Source organism: Sardina pilchardus, chromosome 12 (genome assembly GCF_963854185.1).
Source record: "Sardina pilchardus chromosome 12, fSarPil1.1, whole genome shotgun sequence".
Classification (NCBI taxonomy): Eukaryota; Metazoa; Chordata; class Actinopteri; order Clupeiformes; family Clupeidae; genus Sardina; species Sardina pilchardus.
Window position 1 is genome coordinate 18703530 of NC_085005.1, and position 6000 is coordinate 18709529.

The 6000-nt window shown below is 39.9% G+C and overlaps 1 long non-coding RNA gene across 1 annotated transcript; it reads right to left on the reverse strand.

Moving 5' to 3' along the window:
• Positions 1–4678: 4678 nt before the first annotated feature.
• Positions 4679–5699, reverse strand: LOC134097960 (uncharacterized). The gene is made up of 3 exons (XR_009940976.1): positions 5484–5699; positions 4892–4989; positions 4679–4816 (listed from the first exon to the last, which is right to left on the reverse strand). It is a non-coding gene; the product is annotated as an uncharacterized LOC134097960 (long non-coding RNA).
• Between the last annotated feature and the right edge of the window lie 301 nt (positions 5700–6000).

The window sequence follows — 6000 nt, forward strand, 5'->3', positions numbered from 1 at the left end:
TCAATAGCCCAAATGAATTTGGAAGGCGAAACGTCACCTCAACTGACAGGAAGTGCTAAATAAATAAGGTAGCTGTGGGTTGGTGTAGGGGTATGGCTGACACCTTTGCATGGTTAACTTGCGAAACACTTCAAAGACACACATTTGAATTGGACTCCCCAGACAGTCATAAATAGAAAAGATGCTTGTAGCTGTGAATTATTAGATTAGATTAGATTGGATGGATTATTTTTATTTACTTCTGTGGAAATAAGAAGATTTTTGCCAGAATAAAAGTTACGCTGAAGTAAGTGTAAGCTGTCAGTCAGGATAGCGTCAGTATGAGATGATACCATCTGAGGCATGAGAGAGAGGCTTTATCAAGATATCCCGTCTTCACTGGAACATCAAACCGCAACCCTATGTGATAGCTATTAGAAGTCCTTCCATGATTTATCTGTTAAGAGGAGAGTTTCCTGTTAGCTAGTTTCGGTTTGATGTTCAGTAGATACAATATGTTCCTATTGGCAGGCTTGGGACTGCTCACATTATAGTCGCTGTAACTGACTGACATTGCAATCACCCCACTACAAATTAGCGTGCTATTTATGCACCTGGAACTAGATTCAACATAAGTTATTCAGTGTAGATCACAGACAGTCCCTAGCATAGCTGATCAAATTTCTTACACTCAAAATCGTCACTCCACGACCAACCTACAGTATACTGAAATCTTTAAAACTAAATAAGCTCTTCATAAGTGTTTTTTTTCTCTCAACTGGTAAACAGCATTGTCTGCAAAAAAGGCCCAAATGGGAACTCTTTTCTCCAGCCTCATGAAGTTCAAAACATTCGTCAAAGGCCAGACTGTGTCATTCACTTTTTTCAGTTTAGGCTCGTAGAAGAGAAAGAAAGAAAGAAAGCAAGAAAGAAAGAAAGAAAGAAAGAAAGAAAAAACTGTTTACCACCCACTTCCCTCCCCCCCCAGCCTCTGCTGTCTCCTAGAGTAATTTACCCCAGGGGTTGGCACATGGGTTTAAGATAAGGACGTCTAAGTGGCACCAACACCCCATGAGCTGATGCTGAGGTTTCCTGTGCCACCGGCGCTCTTCCCGCCAGATAATCTCCGATGCTGGGCCGGATGTGGCCCGCAGCCTGCCCGCTTCCGCCAGATACGCTCCAGCTCTGCCTGAGATCTGGCCTGGCTTCGGACCGGAATCGCACGCCTATCTGTGCGGGCCGCTCCTTTCAAAGGAAACAGGAAGTGGGTGAGTCAGCATTCCGCGCATGCCGTCGGCAGGCGCCCATGTGCGCTGACACACATTCTTCAGCCTCTCTCTGGTGAGTCTGTTGCCCACTCAGGAAGTAGAGAAGGTGGTGGCATCAAAGGAGGGCTTCCAGGAATGTGCGCAGTGACCTCATATTGACAGAGGGACGCCAGATTCCTCTCCATGGGCGGTGCATGATATAGAGTTTCCTCAGAGAGTCAGAGAAAATTACGAGTTTGAAAAGAGGATATTATAAACATATGTATGATTTTTTTTTTTTTTTTTTTTTACAGTAAGGGGAAGATACTACCCATTTCCGTTAGCAAAGCTACCGTGGGCTGTTGGCATGTAGCCAGTGACATAACTACTTTATTCAATGCTCTAGGCTAGGCCAAAGCACAATTATGTACCACCGTTGTCAACATTATTTTCTGAGGAAAATGGCTATGCCTCTGTTGAAATGATATCTAATAACGTGACCATTGGCACCTACTGTACAAGCATTTCTGTTCACAGACAGAAATATTACAAATATAAAAATAGAAAAGCACTCAGAGAGTGCAGACCTCTGCCAAGCAAAAACATAACCGCCTCCTGGATCCAGACAGTGATACGGATCACTCCTAAGATTTAATAATTTCTTCCTTGGGTCGTTTCAGACCTTCCCTGAAAATGTCATCGAAATCCATCCATAACTTTTTGAGTTATCTTGCGAACAAACAGACAAACAAACAATCAAGCAGACAGACAAACAGACAGACAAACAAACAAACCCTGATGAAAACATAACCTCATTGGCGGAGGTAAAAAGAACATTTCTAAATTTAGAAATAAATTGTTATTAGGAAGTCCCATAACCATGGCACAGCAGCAGGGTCCCGCACTTTGATTCTGATAAATCAATTAATTGATTGAGTTAAATTAATGCATGTCCTGTTTTACATTATGGCACAGAATACTGTATGTTGCAGAGGATGAACACCTGTCTCCATTTGTAAGACTGGATGATTGCAATAAGGCATCAGAAGATAGTATCTGTGTCTATTCTTATTACTACTGTTTGATGAATTGTTTTATTATTATTTTGGGGATTATTATTGGTCTTTATTTCCCTGATTAATCAAATAAAATATTTTGGCCATCAAAGATATTGCTGATAAGATAGATATAGCCTAAGTAATTCAGGACTTTTAAATAACAGTTTGCGAAGGCCCATGAAAACAGAAATAATGCTTGCTCCTGTGTGTGTGTGTGTGTGTGTGTGTGTGTGTGTGTGTGTGTGTGTGTGTGTGTGTGTGTGTGTGTGTGTGTGTGTGTGTATGCACAGTACGAATGGTACAAAAACCTTTTCCAGTTTAGTTTCATTGAAAAGTAATTCATAGATCTCATAAATCCAAAAAAATGCATTTCCAAAGTGACATGACTTGAAAAAGGGAAAAAGGCATGTCAGTATCAGCCTCATCATACAGTACTGTAGTATCAAATATTTAGGAAAGCCAATTAACCAAGATGTCTAGCACATTTCCTATTTGGTCAGCTGGTGGAAAAATCTCATTCCTTCTCTTGTCAGTTGGTGGCACTAACAGACATGTTAATTGAATATCATCATCATGATATCTAATATTTTGTGATTGATTGGTCCGCACACTGGGTATAAGCTCCAGAAAACCTATTTTAATACATAAAAAAAGTAAGGTCCCAAAAAAATGGAAGAAGAAGAAGAATCATCCTTACAAAAAAATGTGGAAATTGGTGGTATTACGATAATGTTGCCATTTTACTAGTGGTTAATGTTCTGTTAGTGTCATGGAAACAGACAAGCTGCACTTACCCATGGACTTCAGTCTCTTATACTGTACTTGAAATTCCATTCTCGTAATCGCCCTTCAACCCCTCACTCAGCTCTCAGCCATGATGAATCTGTTCAGTTTGCCTAGACGTCTCCCCGGGGTTTCCCTTGAACTGAGTGGTTGCTTGGTGACTGGGGTACAGCGTTGCCAGATCTCATGAGAAAAACAAGCAACTGGGTCTTTAACAACAAGCCTAAAAGCCTGAAGGTTTTGTGAGCTCTTTACATCTGAGCTGTATAGTCTGACATGGCAAAGAGAAACTTGGGAATTCTAGACAGAGGGGAAGCATGGGTGAGGCAAGGGAGAGACAGCAGGTACTGCACAATCCCAAAAGAAGCTACTGCACAAAAAAAACCCAAGCTTGACAAAAATGCAAAATGCATCTACTGTACTACTAATATTTTGCAAAAAAACAAGCCCAAGTACTGTAGCTTATGACTTGGCAACACTGCTGGGGTAATAGTTTTATGGTGGCAAATGGAGCTCACTAACTCACTAGATAAGTTTTAGTGACTAACCTATTTTAGAGAGTAGGACTGAAACTTGGGGCCTGGGTTAGGAATTAGAATTTGACAGTGACTCCCTGTATTATCACCAACTCTTTTTGACAAATAACTATTTTATAGTTGAATTAGCATAAGCAAGAGTTGAAATGACTATATTTTTTTATATATATGTTTTATATATTTAACACTGCAATGATTTAACCTCCTTATACTGCTCATAAGGTAGGCTATACTTTGAATAAGTGTTCATTGTATACGTGTTGATTAATACTATACATTCAGGTATCTTACTCAACTTCATACTTCACTCTGATGAAGGCCTAGTGCCGAAACGTCATTTTAGTCAAATAAAGTGGTGATTCTAAAGCAGCAGTATTGTGCTTTTTCCTACAGTATATCTCTTATAATATTGAAACTTTAAAAAGCTGCACCTGCAACAAAACCCTATCAAGGTGTGCAGGTCCTTTCTTGACTTTGTGGAAATCTTACTCAACTTCAACATATATTATGTCAATAATGGAGGATGTTACATATTTTACAGTACTTGCTATGCAGTGACGTCAATGGCTGGGGAGGTAATGGAAAGTATCACAACCAGTTGTACACAAATATCTAATGGTGATGTCGAGCTAAGGAAGAATGTCATGGTAAAACTGATTTTTAAATAAGACAATGAACCCATTGACTTGATTTTGACGAACAGCTGTAGTCTTATAAAAGGCTCTTCCATGATACTCTTAACCATCAATGCATCATAGGCTGCATGTTATCAAAACAGTTTGTTTCATATTGCAGTATATTAACAGGACAAACTTAAATGGGATGTAGTTTGAATTGTAGCTTTATTTGAAGTTAATGATGTCAATCGACATCAATAAAGCATCATGGTGAATGCTCATTGTCACATTTCCATTCACTTTCTTTTCTCACATCTTCTACACTACTTCTAATGTGAAGTCCATTTCATCTCTCCATTCCGATCAACTTGCAGGACACCATCATCACGCAGAAATACACGGCACCGGCAATCTTCACATGCGTCATAAGACCCAGAAGCCCAACAAGGTTCATCAGAACTTGTGTACATGACAAAGTTGCAATCTTGTTGCATAACAAGGCGGCATCCCTCTTCATTTCCGTCATTTTTGGAGGTCCAGATTGGACGCCAGCCATAGATGACGAACTTGCCATCTTCCTACAGACAAAGACATCCCTTTGTGTTATGTAAACGCCTGTCTTGCACTACATTAGCAGATTGAAGTTAGCACAATGTTTATCTATACTGTACCTGTAAGATAGCCTTGTATTGCTGGTTGTTAGACATCAAGAAGTCACCCTTACGGAGCTCATCGTAGGTGGACAGAAAGTTCCTGCTCATGATGCTCACTGTTTGAAGGAACACAATTACCTCAGGGCTATTTCACAAAAGTAGAATCAATAATTACAAACAATAGACAGCTGAGTTATAACCTAGTTGCGACTCGCTCAAACCAGGTGTAATTTGGATGAAATCTCTTTGCAAATACATTTCAGATCAACTCAAACGCAGGAATAATATAAGAGGTTAATCATCAAATCTCTATCAACAGTAATGATGACTATGACATGCTCTATTTATGTTGGTGCTACTTTAGAAATAGATTGAATGGTTGTCCGTTGAAGATTTCAGATTGCTGTGCTACTGGTGTGCAGGGGCAGGCGACAGGTCCAATCGTAATGAAAGCTGTTTTGGTGCCAGCATGCTGCACTTTTGTGCCAGCAACCATATATATTTTCTATATGTTAAAAAATATATACATTTAGACAAGTTAAATATTGGTCATTGCCATGGCTAAAGCATTTCAAAAGTCTTGAAAATAGATTTGGTTATGGGTACTCACATGTAGAGTGCTGCAGAGTAGAGTTTAATGGCCCTGGTAAGCTTCAGCCTCTGAATGTGGAATCCACAGCCAATGCATGTACTTTTGAAATAGGAGGGATTTAGAGGAGGGATGAGACTGTGATGGAGGTGTGGTAGACATTCACAGAGAAAATCAGTTGCTATTTATTCTTTGGCTGGGTTGCTGGGAACCTCGGCCTCCTCTCATTTGTCTTTTTGTCTGTCCTCGCTCGCTCCCTTCCTTCCTCCAGTCCAAATCCCTCCTCCTGATTAGTGTTGTGAAGGAAAACGAGGAAGGGACGATATAGGAGGATGGAGGAATGAAGGAGAAACCTATATGAGCGATGAGATGTCCTGCTCACTCACGCATCACTTTCAAGTCAAGTCAAGTCAAGTTTATTTCTATAGCGCATTTCATACACAGAGGTCATTCAATGTGCTTTACATAAACAAATACCAAACAGTAATAGCAGATAAAAGCATAGATGAGCAAAGAGTAATGATAATATAGTAATAGT